Source organism: Schistocerca serialis, chromosome 3 (assembly GCF_023864345.2).
Source record: "Schistocerca serialis cubense isolate TAMUIC-IGC-003099 chromosome 3, iqSchSeri2.2, whole genome shotgun sequence".
In the NCBI taxonomy this organism is placed as follows: domain Eukaryota; kingdom Metazoa; phylum Arthropoda; class Insecta; order Orthoptera; family Acrididae; genus Schistocerca; species Schistocerca serialis.
Genome location: NC_064640.1, coordinates 522,535,169 through 522,557,693, shown reverse-complemented (window position 1 = coordinate 522,557,693; position 22,525 = coordinate 522,535,169). Strand labels below are relative to the sequence as shown.

Genomic DNA, 22,525 nt, shown 5'->3' with positions numbered 1-22,525 from the left:
GTTCTCCCGTAGCACTCTCCATACAGTGACGTGGTCAACGTTACCTTGTACACAGAAACTTCTCTGACGCCGACATTAGGGTCATCGTCAACTGCACGAAGGATTGCCTCGTCCACTGCAGGTGTCCTCCTCGTTCTAGGTCTTCCCCAGTCGCGAGTCGTAGGCTGGAATATTCCGTGCTCCCTAAGACGCCGATCAATTGCTTCGAACGTCTTCCTGTCGGGACACCTTCGTTCTGGAAATCTGTCTCGATACAAACGTACCGCGCCACGGCTATTTCCCCGTGCTAATCCATACATGAAATGGGCATCTGCCAACTCCGCATTTGTAAACATTGCACTGACTGCAAAACAACGTTCGTGATGAACACTAACCTGTTGATGCTACGTACAGATGTGCTTGATGCTAGTACTGTAGAGCAATGAGTCGCATGTCAACACAAGCACCGAAGTCCACATTACTCTCCTTCAATTGGGTCAACTGGCGTTGAATCGAGGAAGTACAGTACATACTGACGAAACTAAAATGAGCTCTAACATGGAAATAAGCGTTTCCGGACACATGTCCACATAACATCTTTTCTTTATTTGTGTGTGAGGAATGTTGCCTGAAAGTTTGGCCGTACCTTTTTGTAACACCCTGTATAGTGTAAATACACTCCTGGAAATTGAAATAAGAACACCGTGAATTCATTGTCCGAGGAAGGGGAAACTTTATTGACACATTCCTGGGGTCAGATACATCACATGATCACACTGACAGAACCACAGGCACATAGACACAGGCAACAGAGCATACACAATGTCGGCACTAGTACAGTGTATATCCACCTTTCGCAGCAATGCAGGCTGCTATTCTCCCATGGAGACGATCGTAGAGATGCTGGATGTAGTCCTGTGGAACGGCTTGCCATGCCATTTCCACCTGGCGCCTCAGTCGGACCTGCGTTCGTGCTGGACGTGCAGACCGCGTGAGACGACGCTTCATCCAGTCCCAAACATGCTCAATGGGGGACAGATCCGGAGATCTTGCTGGCCAGGGTAGTTGACTTACACCTTCTAGAGCACGTTGGGTGGCACGGGATACATGCGGACGTGCATTGTCCTGTTGGAACAGCAAGTTCCCTTGCCGGTCTAGGAATGGTAGAACGATGGGTTCGATGACGGTTTGGATGTACCGTGCACTATTCAGTGTCCCCTCGACGATCACCAGTGGTGTACGGCCAGTGTAGGAGATCGCTCCCCACACCATGATGCCGGGTGTTGGCCCTGTGTGCCTCGGTCGTATGCAGTCCTGATTGTGGCGCTCACCTGCACGGCGCCAAACACGCATACGACCATCATTGGCACCAAGGCAGAAGCGACTCTCATCGCTGAAGACGACACGTCTCCATTCGTCCCTCCATTCACGCCTGTCGCGACACCACTGGAGGCGGGCTGCACGATGTTGGGGCGTGAGCGGAAGACGGCCTAACGGTGTGCGGGACCGTAGCCCAGCTTCATGGAGACGGTTGCGAATGGTCCTCGCCGATACCCCAGGAGCAACAGTGTCCCTAATTTGCTGGGAAGTGGCGGTGCGGTCCCCTACGGCACTGCGTAGGATCCTACGGTCTTGGCGTGCATCCGTGCGTCGCTGCGGTCCGGTCCCAGGTCGACGGGCACGTGCACCTTCCGCCAACCACTGGCGACAACATCGATGTACTGTGGAGACCTCACGCCCCACGTGTTGAGCAATTCGGCGGTACGTCCACCCGGCCTCCCGCATGCCCACTATACGCCCTCGCTCAAAGTCCGTCAACTGCACATACGGTTCACGTCCACGCTGTCGCGGCATGCTACCAGTGTTAAAGACTGCGGTGGAGCTCCGTATGCCACGGCAAACTGGCTGACACTGACGGCGGCGGTGCACAAATGCTGCGCAGCTAGCGCCATTCGACGGCCAACACCGCGGTTCCTGGTGTGTCCTCTGTGCCGTGCGTGTGATCATTGCTTGTACAGCCCTCTCGCAGTGTCCGGAGCAAGTATGGTGGGTCTGACACACCGGTGTCAATGTGTTCTTTTTTCCATTTCCAGGAGTGTACAAGAGACATTCCGAAAGTACCTTCATTGTTTTTCACATGGAAGCTTTAATGCCAAAAAGCTCTAAGCACTATGGGACTTAGAACTACTTAAACCTAACTAACCTAAGGACATAGCACACATCCATGCCCGAGGCAGGATTCGAACCTGCGACCGTAGCAGCAGCGCGGTTCCGGACTGAAACACCTAGAACCGCCCGGTCACAGTGGCCGGCTGTCGCACAAGGAGTAATGTTGTTTCCATTTGTGGATATGCAGGGACACGCACTTCGATCTTCATCATCCACACTCTGCCTTCCTTTTCAGAACGTGCGACACCAGCGACCAACCATTTCACGAGACACGATCTCTTCACCATACACGGTTTCTAGGTGTTCACGTGTGACAGACACACTACTTCCACCTTTTGATTCATACTGGATAACAGCACACACTTCCATTAGCAGATGGCAGATAATTTAAAAATTAAAGATGTTTGACGTCCAGCAAATTTAGAAATTAAATATTTAAAAAATTAGAATGGTGGATGACAGGGGATGCTCTTCAGCCAATCAGAGAGCAAGATAGATCTGTCAGGAAATTTCTTACAAACAATCAAAGTGCAGTATAATTTTTTTTACCGTGTTAGAAAGCATCCACAGTATTTCCATAAGCCTCTTGGAGGTCCACGTGGATAATTATTCAATAATTTACCTAATGATATTCGTAAACACACACACATACACACACACACACACACACACACACACACACACACATACACATGCACACACGCACACAAAACTACATAAAGGATGTAACTTGCAGTATTTCATAGTACCTTACAAGGTATCCAAAAGTATCGAAATGCTATAATTTTTTGCACCATATTAAAAGAATTTACGCAAAATATTACGGAAAGGGTATAACTTGCAGTATTTGTGGCTGTGCTCAAAACCATCTAAAAGCTCTGAATTTTTTTACTTCGTACTTACTGAGAAATGATATAAAGGGTGTAACTTGCACCTTCGAAGTACTTTACAGGGTTCTCGAAAGGATCCGAAAATTCTGAATTTTTTGTGGCATATACAAAAGTGTTTTTCCAAAACTTACCTAAAGTAGCACTTGCGTACGTTGAAAGTTTGATTTCCTTACTGAAAGCAGAGAAGCCTCAAATTGATTATTTTCCCCATCCTAATTGTTCTATCATGCTTGTCTTTCAGCTTCTCCTCCTTTCCAGAGTTTTAGAAAGCCTAATTTCTAATTGGCAAACGTTTGAGAGAGCTTTGGCGCCATAATTCATATTGGTAAACGTTTTAGACAGCATTGGTAAATACTACAGTAGTTCGTTTCGTACTTGGCCTCGACTAGACCCAATAATTTGCGATAAAACTCAATAATTGCCTTTCAGTGTCATCGGATATATTTTTCTCAGTACATTCATACCTCTTAAATTGATTAAGGAGGGAGAGATTAGTGTTTAATGTCCCGTCGACAACGAGTTATAAGAAACGGAGCACAAGCTCGGATTAGGGAAGGATGGAGAAGGAAAGCAGCCAGGTCCTTTCGGAAGAACCATTCCCGCATATACCTTAAGCGATTTATGGAGATCATGGAAAGCCTAAATCAGGATGCCGGGATGCGGGTTTAAACGGTCGTCCTCTCGAAAGCGAATCCACTGTGCTAACTACTGCGCTACGCTGCTCGGTGGTGGTGAGAAACGTTAGGTTATGCCAATACATAGCATCAGAGTGAAGTGTCCACAGCATATACATATTTATGTACAGCTGTAAACTTACGGATTGGGAAATCGTTAATTTGAGGATGCGTTGATCCTTACATCAGGAGTAGGTCTAATTAATTACGTTCAGACTGCCTGTTTGTTGTGTGTTTCACTATTTAAGCCAACTTGTATTTTGTGCTTGGCCAGGTTGACATCAATCTGTTAGGGCTAACTTGCATTGTCAGCTGTCTGTTATCTGAAAGTGTGAAAAAATCATTGGAGCAGTTATACTTTATACTTCACAAACATGTGTTAGACACCAACTTGACATGTGTATGTGTGTGTGCGTGTGCACCTGTGCGCGTGTGTGTGCATGTGTGTGTGTGTGTGTGTGTGTGTGTGTGTGTGTGTGTGTGTGTGTGTGTGTGTATGTGTGTGTGTGTGTTGTGTATGTGTGTGTGTAAATTAACATTGTGAAAATTGAAGTAAACATTGCATTTTTTGTGTTGCTGAAGTATTGTTGCAGATATCTCAGACATGGAAAATAACGTTCTGATACTTGACAGACATCATAGAAGTGAATAATAATAAATTTTTGGGTCACTATAACGTTTGACCGTCTTTTTAGTTTTAGAGACGAGTATTTGACGTGGGAATAGCACTGTTTACTCTCCTCGACAAGTGCACTTTAAGCTGTAAATTATATGTTCAGTAGTGCTGATGTGTGTTTTGCATTGTAATATGCATATCGTATTATACCAGTTGGATGTCAGTAACAAAAACTTCTACATCTACATCCACATCTACATTTATACTCCGCAAGCCACCCAACGGTGTGTGGCGGAGGGCACTTTACGTGCCACTGTCATTACCTCCCTTTCCTGTTCCAGTCGCGTATGGTTCGCGGGAAGAACGACTGTCTGAAAGCCTCCGTGCGCGCTCTAATCTCTCTAATTTTACATTCGTGATCTCCTCGGGAGGTATAAGTAGGGGGAAGCAATATATTCGATACCTCATCCGGAAACGCACCCTCTCGAAACCTGGAAAGCAAGCTACACCGCGATGCAAAGCGCCTCTCTTGCAGAGTCTGCCACTTGAGTTTGTTAAACATCTCCGTAACGCTATCACGCTTACCAAATAACCCTGTGACGAAACGCGCCGCTCTTCTTTGGATCTTCTCTATCTCTTCCGTCAACCCGATCTGGTACGGATCCCACATTGATGAGCAATACTCAAGTATAGGTCGAACGAGTGTTTTGTAAGCCACCTCCTTTGTTGATGGACTACATTTTCTAAGGACTCTCCCAATGAATCTCAACCTGGTACCCGTCTTACCAACAATTAATTTTATATGATCATTCCACTTCAAATCGTTCCGCACGCATACTCCCAGATATTTTACAGAAATATCTGCTACCAGTGTTTGTTCCGCTATCATATAATCATACAATAAAGGATCCTTCTTTCTATGTATTCGCAATACATTACATTTGTCTATGTTAAGGGTCAGTTGCCACTCCCTGCACCAAGTGCCTATCCGCTGCAGATCTTCCTGCATTTCGCTACAATTTTCTAATGCTGCAACTTCTCTGTATACTACAGCAGCATCCGCGAAAAGCCGCATGGAACTTCCGTCACTATCTACTAGGTCATTTATATATATTGTGAAAAGCAATGGTCCCATAACACTCCCCTGTGGCATGCCAGAGGTTACTTTAACGTCTGTAGACGTCTCTCCATTGATAACAACATGCTGTGTTCTGTTTGCTAAAAGCTCTTCAATCCAGCCACACATCTGGTCTGATATTCCGTAGGCTCTTACTTTGTTTATCAGGCGACAGTGCGGAACTGTATCGAACGCCTTCCGGAAGTCAAGAGAAATAGCATCTACCTGGGAGCCTGTATCTAATATTTACTGGGTCTCATGAACAAATAAAGCGAGTTGGGTCTCACACGATCGCTGTTTCCGGAATCCATGTTGATTCCTACAGAGTAGATTCTGGGTTTCCAAAAACGACATGATACGCGAGCACAAAACATGTTCTAAAATTCTACAACAGATCGACATCAGAGATATAGGTCTATAGTTTTGCGCATCTGCTCGACGACCCTTCTTGAAGACTGGGACTACCTGTGCTCTTTTCCAATCATTTGGAGCCTTCCGTTCCTCTAGAGACTTGCGGTACACGGCTGTTAGAAGGGGGGCAAGTTCTTTCGCGTACTTTGTGTAGAATCGAATTGGTATCCCGTCAGGTCCAGTGGACTTTCCTCTGTTGAGTGATTTCCGTTGCTTTTCTATTCCTTGGACACTTATTTCGGTGTCAGCCATTTTTTCGTTTGTGAGAGGATTTAGAGAAGGAACTGCAGTGCGGTCTTCCTCTGTGAAACAGCTTTGGAAAAACGTGTTTAGTATTTCAGCTTTACGCGTGTCATCCTCTGTTTCAATGCCTTCATCATCCCGGAGTGTCTGGATATGCTGTTTCGAGCCACTTACTGATTTAACGTAAGACCAGAACTTCCTAGGATTTTCTGTCAAGTCGGTACATAGAATTTTACTTTCGAATTCACTGAACGCTTCACGCATAGCCCTCCTTACGCTAACTATGACATCGTTTAGCTTCTGTTTGTCTGAGAGGTTTTGGCTGCGTTTAAACTTGGGGTGAAGCTCTCTTTGCTTTCGCAGTAGTTTCCTAACTTTGTTGTTGTACCACGGTGGGTTTTTCCCGTCCCTCACAGTTTTACTCGGCACGTACCTGTCTAAAGCGCATTTTGCGATTGCCTTGAACTTTTTCCATAAACATTCAACATTCTCAGTGTCGGAGCAAACAAAATACCCAGTCATTTAGTTCAGTCTTACCGATTTCTATTTGGCATGTGTGTCATAGTGTCTCGGTTGTATATTACATCGAGACAAGACTTGTCAAAAGAAGCAAAAACTACATTCAGCGAGTTTACTCTCGGCTATGCCTGCTTGCGTGACACTTGACAAGCAACATAAAACAATTTGGATGCGGAAAATAGTTAATTTGAGGATTCTTTGTGCCTATGCCAAGGAAATCGAATTTTCCACTGACGCAGTTGCTGCTGAATGTAGTTTCTGAACAAATGCTTCTAATATGCCGCAAAAATTCAGAACACTCGGATTTTTTTCAGCATCCTGTAAAGTAGTTTGAAAACTGCGAGTTACACCGTATACACAATTTTTAGACAAGTGTAAGGTCGAATAAAACTTTAGTGGTTGGTTGGTTGTTTTGGGGAAGGAGACCAGACAGCGAGGTCATCGGTCTCATCGGATTAGGGAAGGACGGGGAAGGAAGTCGGCCGTGCCCTTTGAAAGGAACCATCCCGGCATTTGCCTGGAGCGATTTAGGGAAATCACGGTAAACCTAAATCAGGATGGCCGGACGCGGGATTGAACCGTCGTCCTCCCGAATGCGAAAATATTTAGTGTATTTATATATTGTTGACCATAATAAAAAAAAAGTCTGGACGTTAAATCTTCCAGTAATTTTTTTTTTTTTGTGAATAAATGCTTCTGATTATTGAGCAAGAAGTACAGAGCTCTTGGATACCTTTGAGCTCAACCAAACATACTGAAAGTTACATCCTTTAGGTAATTTTTTAATAAATATGGCGAAAAATAGTGCAGTTTGTTCAGATACTTTTGAGCCAGGACAAAAATTCTAAGACTTATGCCCTTTACCTTTTTTGTTGGATTAATACAATAATTTCGAATATGACACAAAGGAAAAAAATAAGGGTGTCTGGTTACTTTTGAGTACAGCCAAAATTTCTGCAACATAGGTTTTTGGATAAATTCTTTTGAACATGGTGCAAAACAAAACAAATCAGAGCGTTTGGATACTTCTGAGTATGCTGAATGTAAATCACTATGAAATACTACAAGTTATGCCCTTTACATTATCTATTGGATTAATATGCGCATGTCTGTGAGTCTGTATGCTTGATAACGAAAAATTTTTTATTAATATGCAAACATGTTTCAACATGGCATCTGAAGAAGCTTGTTGAACTTCTGTCAAAAATTCTGAACATGACGTAAAAATAAATAAAAAAAAGACATCGTGTGTGTGTGTGTGTGTGTGTGTGTGTGTGTGTGTGTACGTGTGCATTTGATAAGTAGCACTGTGGATATCTTGGAACATGGCGGTCTATGGCTAAAAAGAAAAAGAATACTGCACTGTGACTGGTTGTAAAAATTTTCCATCAAGTGCCATCTTGCACTGTGGCTGAAAGATATACTTCGTCATCCACTATCTTTAATTTTCAAGTTTACGGCCATATGACAACTTCAATTTCTAAATTTGTTACACATCTGACAGCTTTAATTTTTAAATTTTCTACCATCAGCTATCTTTAATTTTTAAATTTGTCGTCGTCTGCAGTTTTGATGAAGTCATTGTCCTAGCATGTAGACTACTCCTGTCCTGCATGCAACCAGCCTGATGGAGAAAGATAAAAGTGATCCATAGCAGACATAGATATACCACTTTTATCTTTTCTCTCTCTTCCATACGTCTGTTAGCAAAAGTTACGTTATTATGAAATAACACAATTTTGAAAGGAGAAGTAAATTCGGTGGCCTGAAAGGAAAACTTTTAAGGAGGTGTTACTGTTAGTTATGCGAATATCCTGTAGTCACTGGTGTGAGGACAGCACCTTTATTAGGATGTAATATCTCTTTATATTCGATGAATTATTCAGATGCAATTCTACCCTTGAATGACGTTTACTAATTGTCTATCTTCATACTCGCAGAATCCATGCGAAAAGTAGCTCATACAATAGCTATGCCATGAGCGCATAAGTATTCTTTGTAGTAGTCTCTCTGGTGGTTGTTAGAAAAAAGAAAGGGAGCTTCCGAGATTGTCTTCGTGCCGATTAACCTGAGCTTGGTTTGGAAGAACTGTAATCTGATTATTGAGATTTATCACAGTAGATAACTGATACGAACTGTACGATTAAAAAGGAAATATATATAGATTGCTCCTTCAAATAAAAGGTGTGTATCTGAAATTTGAGAATTAATGATATTTATCGATATATTGCGTAGTTGTTAATCAGAAGGGAACTTCCGAAAGACTGGATACGAACCTGCATTTAATAATCCAAGAGCTCCATTACTTCTTCGGAAGGTTAAACTTCATCAAAGCCAAATATCCGCTTGATATGAGGTTTCCCGACTGATTATACAACGCTCCCAAAATTACGAGGCATTTTATTTGTACAGATTAGCAGACTGCCGCAAAGCACGAGCCTGCAGAGAAGAAGAATCATCGCTTGGTTTCATTCTAACAAGTAAAATTTCAGAATCATTTTGAGTGACTGAGCTATGACCGTGTTTCCTATCATGAATGACTGACTGCTCGAACGAATTGAGAGCTACAGAATTACGTAGATAGGAGGAAAAATTACAAGGATATTCTCAGATTTTTGGTTCTTGGTGCTAAAATAAGTAAATATAACTGAAGCATATGAAGACAAAAAGGAGATAAAAGTAAATCTGTTGCATCAAAATATTGGCGGGTTAAAAAAATCTAAGAACTTTTCATTTGTTTACATGAACTGCACTCTGGAAAACATGTAGATGTAATATGTTTTTCTGTACATCAATTGTCCACTGATATAGAAATGCTTAAAATGGAAGGATGTAATTAAGTATTCAAAAAGTACAGGTAAGGTATACATGAAGAACAAATTCTCACTTACTTAAAGAAAGGATATAAATATATAAAAAAACTGATATCCATAGATTTTGCAGTGATCGGAATTTTGAAGCTGGTATACAAGGCTCTATGTCGCAGTTACTATGGGGTAAAAAATGAAAAAGAAATTCGGAAATTCGAGAAATAATTGTGAAACATAGACAGTAAAGGTGTACACAACACCTCTGGTGTTATTGACTAATGTAACGTATTTAATAACATAGTAACTGTCGCAATTATTTATGAAACAACTAGATACGTTATTAAAATTCTTAACTTACCAGAAGAATGAGGTAATATAAAAAGTTGAGTTTTAATTTAATTTTTTAAAGTGTACCTCTTAGAGATCAACATTTGTATCTCTTGCCATTTCGTATAACCTAATGCTCCTCATAAAATCTGCAACAAAAGTTTTGCTAACAATCAACCCTACTATGACATCGTTTTAAGGGAGCATCGAGACTGCAAAGTCATTTTGTAGTTTACTTTGTTAATGGTCTCTTAGACCTTGAAAGCCAGCTGTTGACATTTAATATCAAAGTGCAAGACACCAATAAAAAGAACTAAAGGGGTAAAAAATGAAAAAGAAATTCGGAAATTCTAGAAATAATTGTGAAACACAGACAGTAAAGGTGTACACAACACCTCTGGTGTTATTGACTAATGTAACGTATTTAATAACATAGTCAAAAGGTACTTTGCAAACTGTTCTCCTAAGAATTAACCTGTGCGTACTGATTGAATGCACTTAAATCCTGGGAATGGAATAAAAATATCATGTAAGAGTAAGAGAAGGCTGTACTTAACACCAAGGAACGCGCTTGAACACATAAGTACATCACGTTAAAAACTGTGCTGTAAAACTCCAAGTAACGTCATTAGAGCATCAAAATGTATAAACTAAAAAAAAAAAAATAAAAAAGATAAGATCCACTAGTAACAAAATAAGAAATATATGGAATCTAGTAAAGGAACCGGGAAAAACGAATCATGAAAATGAAGAAATTAGTGCAAGGTAAATAGTGGACTGATGAAAGATAGCCCCAGAATTGCAGACAGTTTTAACAACTTTTTTTCTGTCAGTGGCAGATAGTTTAGTTTTGAGCACGTCATCCTAAGAAGAACACACACTCCCATGCAACGTAAAACTCATTCTGGAAATAATCCTATAGGCTGTGGCTAAACAATTTCTTCCAGGGGTGCGAGTCCAAGAAGGTATAAAGCAGAAATTCTGAGAAGTTTGGAAAGTGGGAGAGACGTACTGGCGGAAATCGTTCTCTCAGGCGGGCAGTGAATAGCGCCTGGATACCCTAGTCAGCTACAATTGACAAGCTTGTGGCTTAAGTTCCCAGTGCGTTACATAGTTTTAATCCACCGGAAAGTTTGAGTGTTTAATGATAGGTTATATTTATTTCAACATATTAGAATCAATAAATCATAAATTACGAGGGTCTTTCAGTAAGTAATGCCCCACATTTTAAAAAAAAAGCCATTAATATATATAGACAATCGTCCTTGTTGTGCTTCACATTAGATGTTTGTTCTGTGCACCGGTGAAGTTTCGGACCGCTCTGGCAGATTGCAGAGCCGTAGTACAGCGTCAAAATGGCGTCCACATACGACTCACGTTACAAGCAGCGTGTTGTTATTGAATTGTTGTGTTCAGGAAAAGAAACCGTGGTGAGTACCCATAAACGGTTGGGTGTAGTGTATCGCGATTCTGCAGTTGATAGGAATGCAGTTGGGTGATGGGTAAAAGAAGTTACAACCTCAGTAAATGCAGAAACAGAGCTTCACAATCAGCCACGCTCGGGACGTCCTGTCACAGCCACTGCACCAGACATGCTGAATCGTGCGGATGCCATTATTCGTGCCGACCGGCGCATCACAACTCGACACTTGGCTCTACACTTGTCGGTCAGCATTGGAAGCGCGTTTGCACTGATCGAGACTCTCGGATATTCAAAGAGGTGCTCACGATGGGTTCCACGAGTGTTCACAGGGGACCACAAGATTTAAAGAAAGGCTATTTCATCTGAACTGTTGGAGCGTTTTGAGACCGACGGAGAGGCCTTTCTGTCACGGATCGCTACGGGGGGGGGCGAAAGCTGGCTGCACCACTTTGCACCGGAAACAAAAAAAACAGTCCATGGAGTGGCATCATCCTCATTCACCCAAAAAGAGCAGATTGAAGACAGCACCCTCTACTGGAAAAGTCATGGTGACAGTCTTCGGGGATTGTGATGGTGTCATTCTCGTGGATGTGATGCCAGGAGGGTCAACCTTCAATTCAGAGGCATACGTGAAGGCTCTGAATAAACTCAAAAATCGTTTCCGACTTGTTCGATCGGACAAGAATCAAGAAGAAATCTTGCTCCAACACGATAATGCACGCCCACACACAAGTCTGAGAACCCGGAAACACATCGCCAAATTGGGTGGAACATCATTGCCTCATCCACCATACAGTTCAGACCTGGCACCATCGGACTTCCATCTCCATTTTCTTGCAGTGCTCTGTATAATGGCATTGTCCCCACACACGGTGCAAATGTTTCTGGCTGCCTCCTCTGCTGTCACCTCTATATTGAACTCAAACAGAAGAATGTATCGGAAATGTTCCAATTTCTCCACTTGGCACTCCATTTTCTAGGGCCCACAGCTCCACTCACTATCTCCAAAACGACAATATGTAAAATCAAATAGCAACAGTGAACTACAAATAAAAATTGACAACCGACAAATAAACCCATAGCAACCCGAATACCAAGTTGCACAACAAAACAAAAATGCTACGGACTTATGCACCAGCCTAATACATTAATCATCCCACTCCACTCTAGGGCAGAACTATTTTTGCTCCAGTCATCTCAGAGGCCACGCACGTTAAATGCCCAGCCCAAGCTTGTAATCTGCCTGCATAAATACTATTGCGATGAAATGACTAACAAGTATTGCTTGCTCTCCTGATGGCATGACGATAGTGCTGTGCAAACAACAAGGCTTGACTTCAGTGACTTTCATGTGTAATGCTCCTAAAATTCATCTTTTCTCAACACATCTAATGTGCAACATACATCACACAATTAGATATTACAGAGAAACGTATAAGCAAGCAATTGAAAGCTGCAGAGGTTTATTTTAATACTGCAAACTCGACAGCAGTTGATTAAAATGCATATGAAACCTGTGGTGTCACCGCCAGACACCACACTTGTTAGGTGGTAGCCTTTAAATCGGCCGCGGTCCGTTAGTATACGCCGGACCCGCGTGTCGCCACTATCAGTGATTGCAGACCGATCGCCGCCACACGGCAGGTCTAGACAGACTTCCTAGCACTCGCCCCAGTTGTACAACCGACTTTGCTAGCGATGGTTCACTGACAGAATACGCTCTCATTTACCGAGACGATAGTTTAGCATAGCCTTCAGCTACGTCATTTGCTACGACCTAGCAAGGCGCCATTATCAGTTACTATTGATATTGTGAATCATATACCGTCAAGACCGACGTTCTTCATTAACGGATTACAATTAAGTATTCCACCAGCTACGTCCGTTTTTCTAAATTCTAATTTCCTTGTCCTGTTCCAGACCTCACGCCAGCCTGCGTGAGCTAAAACGCGTGCCTTTCGGCCTCCTCTAGTAACCCGGTGTTGGCTCTCCTGCCAACCACAACATTGGCGACGAGGCAACACTGCGTTCTTAACTATACTGCCCTGATTTACTTGTGTAATGGCTTCGCCACCATCTCCAGATGTAGCAAACTATGCGGGCTGGTGTTCTGATTATTAGAACACATGAAACTTCCCTATCAGAACCCTGAAATCCCGGCAGATTTCATTGTGAGGTGTTCCCGCTCGCTGGTCTGGCCAAACGAATTTGATTCACAGGCACGACAGTGCTGGAATTGTTAAACGTCAGACGGCCGACTCAGGACGAATATGTTCACCCTCATGACAAACGATATGTCCGAGATGATATGGAGTTCCACTGTCGGCGCAGTTGGAAACTGCTATAGACTCGTAGTCCACCACAAATTGCACGTTGCAGACCACAAGTATCACCCACTATGGAAAGACCTAAGTTCTCCACGAGGGGAGGACCACAAGACGAACGCCACAAAGAATCACAATCACTTTGCATCTAGTCCATCTAGCCTTCGTATGGGAGCCGAATTAGTAAAAATAAAAAAAAAAACCTCTACGTCGTACAAACCAATCGAACTATTCAGACACAGCACCGGCGCGTTCCCATGCTGAGAGAGCAAACCACTGCTTTCCATATCCTGAGAGGAGCCAATCAGCTACTCAAAATCTCTCATCTGGAGAAAGAGGATTTTAGATTAGGGAAGCGTTATTTTCACGGTAAGGATGGCCATGATTCGGCAAAAAAGTCTACCTAGACAACAGTCTCTCTTAAATGGCTTCCTCCACCCACTATTAGCCAACTGGCCAGCTTCGCGACGGTCTGTCGCTGGCCGAGGTAAAATGTTTTGCGAACCGGCACCCACCTACTCTGACCCTAAGTGGGAAGAGGGAAGTGCCACGGCCCGAACTCCCCCTGCAGATACAATCCATAGAGCGCTGCTCCCCAGAATCACAGGCGCAGCCAGGTCGCTGGACGCGACATGTATGGCCCGCAATCCATCTTCCTCCCTTTTCTCCGTCGCCTTCAAAATGGTTCAAATGGCTCTGAGCACTATGGGACTTAACATCTGAGGTCATCAGTCCCATAGACTTAGAACTGCTTAAACCTAACAAACCGAAGGACATCACACACATCCATGCCCGAGGCAGGATTCGGACCTGCGATCGTAGCAGCAGCGCGGTTCCGGACTGAAGCGCCTAGAACCGCTCGGCCACAACGGCCGGCCCGTCGCCTTCACTACGGCCTCTAAGGTACAAGTTTTCTACAGGGTAAGCATGCAGTTACATGAACATTTTGCCCACAGTTTCCTCTTGTAAAAAGTCATTAACCACACATACCAAATGTAGTACTGGGGAACACCGAGATCATAACCTAAAATATTAATATTAATCTTACTCACAGTATTGTTAAAGTGAGAGAATGGCGTACCACCTCTCAAATATGTCCATAACACCTGCGTGTTATTCGAACCTATCGATAACAAGTCTAGCTACCCGCACCTGAATTGTTTCGATGCCGTTCTTTAATCCAACCTGGTGTGGATCCCAAACACTCGAGCAGTACTCAACAACAGGTCACACTAGCGTCCTACATGCGGTCTCCTTTACAGATGAACGATACTTTCCTCAAATTCTCCTAATAAAACGAAGTCGACCATTCGCCTTCTCTAACCCAGTCCTCACATTCTCCTTCCATTTCATATCACTTTGCAGTACTACACCCATATATTTAAACGACTTCACTGTATCATGCAGGACACTACTAATTCTGTATCTGAAAATTAGGGGTTTGTTTTTCCTACTCATCCTCCTTTGCTTACGTTTTTTTTTTTACATTTAGAGCCAGCTGCCTTTTCTCACACCAACTAGAACTTTTGTGTAACTCATCTTGTATCATCGTACAGTCACTCATCTTCAACACCTTCTCGTACACCGCAGCTACATCACGACAGATGGCTCCAGTGTTGTGCTATGCGAGACAGTTAACTAGGCTTGCATAGGACCTGCAGTAGCTGCGGACCACCTGCGTCCTTTCACTCTGAATATCTTCCCTGACGGCGTTGGCATCATCCAGCAGAATAACCTGGCGTGCCGCTAGGCCAGAATCATGCTGCAGTGGATTGAGGAGCATAGTACTATACACATGTCGATGTCTTTGCCACCAAATCCGACTAACATGAACGCAATGGATAACATCTGGAACGCTATCGGACGCAATCTCCGCACCCACTGACCATCGGCCCGAAGTTTACGGAAACTGTGTGATCTTTGCGTAGATATCTGGTGCCACTAAACTCTGGAAAACTACCAAGGAGATGTCGAGCAATGCCACGCACAGTCACTGCTGTACTGCGTTCCACAGATGGACCAACATGCGGTAAAACAGGAGGTTGTAACGTTTTGGCTTATACGGCGCCTGTATATTATAAATTATTATCAAGCCTACTTAAGAATTTGCGCTTGCTGAAGTTAGTCTGCACAACAGCACAGTACCATCAGTAAAACACAGAGGATTTCGATGTGTTCGATTAGCACATACTAGATCTTCGTCTCCAGTTCAAGGATCTGAAAATTTCCTTTAGGACTGCTGACAACAGTTTTGATGTTAGAAATTTCCGAATTTCCTTTATTGACTTCTCTTTGAACTTTAAGTTTCTCGCTATGCTAATGAAGTTCAAAGATAGCTTTATCCCTAGCGTAAACAAAAGTAGTTTGATTAATTGCCTTAATTCATTAGGGTCATTAACAGATATTTTTTTGAAACCGATTTAAATAGTTTCCAAAAATTTTATGATTACGTAAAGTTTACGACATGCAAATGATTCACTGTGTTATGCCCACATTTACAACTAGTAGTTTTACTTAGTGTGATTAGTGTTCCTGCCACGCGGCTGGTAATAATTTTAGTGAGTGTCATTACGGAGAGGAAGCTGACAGGTCCCTGTATTTTTATACGAGGGTTGGAACTTTAATAGTGGCAACTATTTATTTACAGCTCGTACAAAATAGATACGTGTTTCAAAGTTTTACTGACCTTCAAAGTAGTCACCAGCATTGTGTATAATCCGTTCCCAGCGATGTGGAAGTCGCAGGATTGTATTGTATTGTATTGTATGTTAACTGGGGGACTAGAAACGACGGAGAGGCTCCGTCCCCGCCGCAGCCGCAGTGGTCCACAACCCCATGACGACTACCGCTGTCCACTACACCCCTCCACCGCCGCACACCGAACCACTCTTTCAGGGTTATTGTGCGGTTCGGCCTCCGGTGGACCCCCCCCCCCCCCACCCCCCACCCCCACCCCCACCCCAGGGAACGTCTCACACCTGACGAGTGTAACCCCTATGTTTGCGTGGTAGAGTAATTATGGTGTACGCGTACGTGGAGAACTTGTTTGCGCAGCAATCGCCGACATAGTGTAGCTGAGGTGGAATAAGGGGAACCAGCCCGCATTCGCCGAGGCAGATGGAAAACCGCCTAAAAACCATCCACAGACTGGCCGGCTCACCGGACCTCGACACAAGTCCTCCGGGCGGATTCGTGCCTGGGACCAGGCGCTCCTTCCCAATCCGGAAAGCCGTGCGTTAGACCGTACGGCTAACCGGGCGGGCTAAGTCGTAGGATACTCTTAGCACTGCCAGTTGTGTTGACAGTTCGAGCGGCGCGGTCAATTGCCCGACGAATTTGTAGCAGTTCTGAAGCGAATGACGTGAAGTGTTACCTTCAGTTTAGAAATCGAGTTTAACTGACGAGGGCTTAAGTCATGGGAGTGCAGTAGGTGGTATAGCATTTAGCAGCCCCATCATTAAAACAAATCAGTAACATTAAAATTACCAAATAAGCAGCAACTAGTCGCAAAATCATGTTTTCTTTATTTTCATTTGCAAATCGATTTCAACTGATTAACAGCCATCATCGGTGCTTTCAACGTATATGGTCCCTTGGTTACTACTCAGGGACCATATATGTTGAAAGCACCGATGATGGTTGTTAATCAGTTGAAATCGATTTGTAAAAGTAAATAAAGAAAACATGATTTTGCGACTGGTTGTTGCTTATTTTGTAATTTTATGGTTTACGGTCGCTGCACAACTTGGGAACCATATGGAGCCTACCATTCACAAATTGGTAGCAGCTTGCACTGTACGTGCTTGAGCATTGTCCTACAAAATGATGGTCAGGTCCTGTAGAAAGTGTCATCACTTCTGTCCCTATTCTCTTCAGTTTTCGAACACAACCTACGACCAGCTTAGAGACAGAAGTGATCACACTTTCTGCGGGACCTGACCATCATTTTGCAGGGCAATGCTCCAGGTTTTACGGAATGGCAGCCCATTCTTCCTCAAGAGCCGAAACCGGAGAAGGAGACGCTGGTTTATAGAGCGAAGTCGACGTTCTAACTAATCTCAATGATGTTCCATTGTGTTCAGCTTTTGTCCCGAAACCATTGCCTCACAGCTGCTGCTTTATGACAGCATACCTTGTCATGCTGATACAAACAGTCATCGGTTCCGAACTAGTCTTCTACTATTCGCAGTACACAATGCTGTAAAATATGATCATATTCTTACACATTTAGCATTTTTATACGCGCAATAAGGGGACCACATTCTGACCACGAAAAACACTCCCCTAATTAAACACCATCTCCTCCGTACTTCACTTCTGGCACTACACATGATGCTAAATAAAGTTCTCCAGCCATTTGCCAAACGTAGATCTTCCCAAAGATTGCCGCAGGTTACAGCGTGGTTCATCAGTCAAAGTCACTCGTTTTCAGTCATCCTCTGTTCACTGGCGTAGCTCTTTACATCGTCTGAAGTGTCGCTTAGCATTGACTACAGAACTGTAGCTGCTCGACGACTGTATGTTTCCTTGCGCACAGTCATAGTGCCAGGTGGACTGCTGGTGAGAGATGGAGACATTTAATGCACCCAACAGCAATGTCGAACATGAATGTCTTGTTAGTCCAGGTGTTACGGTGTGGCGAAACATAATATTTTGCGGCGTGCGGTTGCAGCTGTAGCGGTTATAAAGCTAAGTACTGACAAAGTTGTTTGTACACTATTATACAATCATTAAATTTATAGTTTAGAAAGATGTTTCGTGCTTTTTGTGACGGAATAAAGATTTAAAAAACTTTTGGAAACGTTCGCTCGCTGTGTTTTTTAGTTTTCTGTGCATCGAAGTCGTTTAGAAAATTCGTGCTTTAGTTTTCAGGTGACGTTTCTTATTATTTCTAGTGAAATATTTCAGTAAAATTTTCATTCACTGTTTTAACTTTGTTGAGTGTTCCAGTGGCCGCTTGAATTTATCATTTTAGCTAATACATTTTGTGAAGTTTTGTTGATATTGGTATTAATTGTGGTTCAGCAGCTTAATAAAATTTGTTGTTTTCTTAGTCGAAAGAGAATTTAGAGGCCGCTTGTTAGTTCTATAAATAGTTCTACTGGTGCAACTGAACTTAGGTAACGTAAACGTTTAGTTTTTTTCAGTAACTGTAAAATATTACCATGAGTGGGAAGTATGGGCTCTGTCGTAGGTTTGTGAGTAGTATTTTCACTGGGGGGGGGGGGGGATGCAGTGGGGAAGCCAGTAGACATTGTAGTGAGATCCTCTCCTGGGAATGCAGAATCTGTAGTAGAAATAAGTTGATAGAGGAGCAGGAGCATAAATCTGTGCCCTTCAGGTGCAGTTACAACACACAGAGGAGGAACTAGATAAATTGAGGAGGGTGAAGGATGCTGGGGAATGGGAACTGGCAGTTGGCAAAAAGGCAGCTAGGAGGAGGAGGTATTCAGACAGTTGTACTTTGGGTATATGCAATAGATTTGACCAACAGAGTTGAGTGGAGAGGAGCCTCTTGTAGCTGTAGATGTAGGAAACATGCAGCAGTCCTCAGCAGTTAGGAGGCCTAACTCAGTTGCAAAGTCTAACTGAAAGAAGAAGGTTTTGCTGCTAGGTCGCTCGCATGGTAGAGGTGAGGGTCAGCAGTTGCAGGAAGTGTTGTGGGGAGTGGGTACTAGGTCACCATCATTGTGTAGCGTAGAGAAGGGTTGGTTCAGGTGACTGCAGCATAGGGGAGTTATGTAAGAATTTTACGAAGGAGGATCAGGTAGTGATAGTGGGTGGAGCAGGGAATAGTCTTGATACGGACGGGGAATGTGATGTAGGTGGTGACCTGGTAAAGATAGTTACTCAAACTGGTGGCATAATGTGCATATCTTGCAGCTGTTTCAGCGTCATGATTGGCCTCACATTAATGCGGCTGTTAGGTGTGGTAACATGGGGCTGGAGAAGGCACTGATGGCAGATAGCATGGGTCACATTGCAGTGGTGCAAAGTGAGTCTATCAGTAGATTGGGTTTCATCGGGTATGGCCTGCACCTCAATAGGTGTGGGAAGGGGAGGCTGGCAAAGCTCATAGGTGACAGTGTAGTGGGGGTTGTGGAAGCACTCATGGAAAAATTCCTGTAGTAGTTGGTGTTACAGCTGCACCTTTTTTAGATTGAAGTCAGCTGACAGGTGTACCTGCATAGAGGAAGTCCCTCTAAAGAATCACCTTCAGAGGACGTCATGTTTCCAAGTAGAGAAGGAATAAGCATATTTCATCAAAATATAAGAGGTATTAGAGATAAACTTAGTGAATTGCTTATAGATGTTGACTCTGAAATTGCTGGCATATCGGAGCACGACTCAAATAATTTGACAGTTCAGAGGCTTCCTTTATCAGGATACAGATTAGCTGGCTGTTTTTCAAGGAGTTCCTTGCGGGGTGGCGGAGTGGCCACGTACATAAAAAACAATATTCCCTTTGAGTCCATAGACGTATCTCAGCTCTATACTGAACAGGTATTTGAATGTTGTGCAGGGGCAGTTGAATTTCATAAAACTAAACTTTAATTTTGGTTGTTTATAGGTCCCCTAACTCTGACTTCAGAGCATTTCTGCTCAAGCTAGAGAGGGTTTTTGATTTACTTTATAAGAAGTACCAGAAATTAGTTATATGTGATGACTTCAATATTAATTTTGTATGTGATTGTGCAAGAAAAGGATGTTGGTAGATCTCCTAAATTCATATGATTTGACTTAGATGTTGGTAGATCTCCTAAATTCATATGATTTGACTTACAGTGTGTTTTTTCCAACTAGGGTGCAGGGGAACAGTATCTCAGCCACAGACAATAGTTTTATTCATTCTTCATTACCAGATGGAAATTCTCTTAGCAAAAGGGTGAATGGTCTTTCAGACTATGATGCACAAATTTTAACACTAAAAGGCTTTTGTATTCAAACAAATGTCACATATTATTACGAGCTATGTAGGAAAGTTAATCCAACAACAACAGAGAGCTTTTTAAAACTTTTCAAGGAACAAGAGTGGTAGGATGTTTATAGTGCCGATAACACAGATGACAAATATAATGCTTTCCTTAACACATTTCTCATGCTTTTTGAGAGTTGCTTTCCATTACAAAGTTCTAAATGGGCTACTAGCAGTAAAAGGCAGCCTGGGATGCTGACTAATGAGATAAGGATATCATGTAGAACAAAGTGGGAATTATATCAAAATGTTAGAAGGAGTCACAATCAAGCTACAGTGTTGTAAATTGCTTAAAAATGTTATTAGGAAGGCAAAGAGTATGGGGTGCGCAAATAGAATAGCTAATTCACAGGATAAAATTAAAACCATACGGTCAGTTGTGAAGGAAGTGTCTGGTCAGCAGCACATGGCCAACGACATGAAGTCAGTTCGTAGTTAAAATATTTCCTTTATTGATAAATCAGATATATGTACAGTATTTAACAATGATTTTCTGAGCATTGGTTCTGAATTAAATAAAAATTTAGTTTCTACAGGGAATCATATAACTCTCTTGGAAAATGCCTTTCCGAGACTGATTTCTGAAATACTCCTCTGTGATACTGACGAGGGGGAAATTGTGTCAATAATTACATCACTGAAGACTAAGGACTCTCATTGATATGATGGAGTGTCTAGCAGAATATTAAAGTACCGTGATCCACATGTTAGCCCTGTATTTAGCCATATTTGTAATTTTTCCTTTAGGAATGGTTAGTTACCTGAACGAATGAAGTACTCAGTAGCAAATACGCTCTGTAAAAAGGGAGAAAGGGATAATGTAGATAATTTTAGATATATTTATATGCCATCAGTGTTTACTGAAGTTATTGAAAATGCTGTGTATGCAAGGATAATTGACCATTTTATATCACAAAATTTGCTACCAAATGTACAGTTCGACTTTAGAAGTCGTTTAACAACTGAAACATCTCTTTTCTCTATAAGGTACTGGATGGGTTAAACAAAATGTTTCGAACGCTAGGTATATTTTTTTATTTAACTAAGGCGTTTGATTGTGTTGATCACAAAATATTGCTCCAGAAATTGGACCATTACGGAATATGGGGAGTATCTCACAATTGGTTCACGTCTTACTTTACCAACAGACAGCAGAAGGTCATTATTCACAGTGTTGAGAAGTGGTGTGATGTAAGGTCTGAGTAGTGTACTGTCAAATGGAGGGCGCCCCAGGGACCAATGTTGGGACAATTGCTGTTCATTATTGATATAAATGATATGCCATGTAGTATTACAGGTAACTCTAAAATATTTCTGTTTGCTACTGACACTAGCTTGGTAGTAAAGGATGTTGTGTGCAACAGTGGCTCGGTAGTTCATGGCTTGTAGAAAATAAACTAACGCTAAATCACAGTAAGACTCAGTTTTTAGAGTTTCTAACATACAATTCAAAATAAACCGACATTTTAATTTCACATAATGGGCATATGATTAGTGAAACTAAACAGTTCAAATTTCTATGTGTTCAGATAGATAATAAACTGTCGTGGAAAGCCGTTGTTCAGGATATTGTTCAAGGACTTAATGCTGCCATTTGTACTATTCGAACAGTATCTGAAGTAAGTGATCCTTCGACACGAAAATTAGTCTACTTTGCTTATTTTCATTCACTTATGTCGTATGGTATTATATTTTGCGGTAACTCTTCCCATTCTAAAAAGATATCTTTGGCTCAGAAACGGGTGGTTCGGCCAATAAGCGGTATAAGTTCGCGAACCTCTTGTCGACCCCTGTTCACTAGTCTGGGTATTTTGACATTGGCCGCCCAATATATATATATTTTTTTACTGTAGTTTGTTGTTAATAATATCAGTTTATTCCCAAGAAGAAGCAGGTTTCACTCAGTTAATTCTCAGCAGATATCCAACCTGCATTTGGATCGGACTTCCTCAACTCTTGTGCAGGAAGGTGCGCAGTATACTGCTACATCCATTTTCAATAGGCTACCACAAGAATTAAAAAATCTTATCAGTAATCCACGAGCTTT

The 22,525-nt window shown here is 42.5% G+C and overlaps 1 protein-coding gene across 1 annotated transcript in view; it reads left to right on the top strand.

Moving 5' to 3' along the window:
• Positions 1 to 22,525, top strand: part of LOC126470976 (doublesex- and mab-3-related transcription factor A2-like) — a 113,408-nt gene that overhangs the window by 90,212 nt on the left and 671 nt on the right. The window lies entirely within an intron of this gene.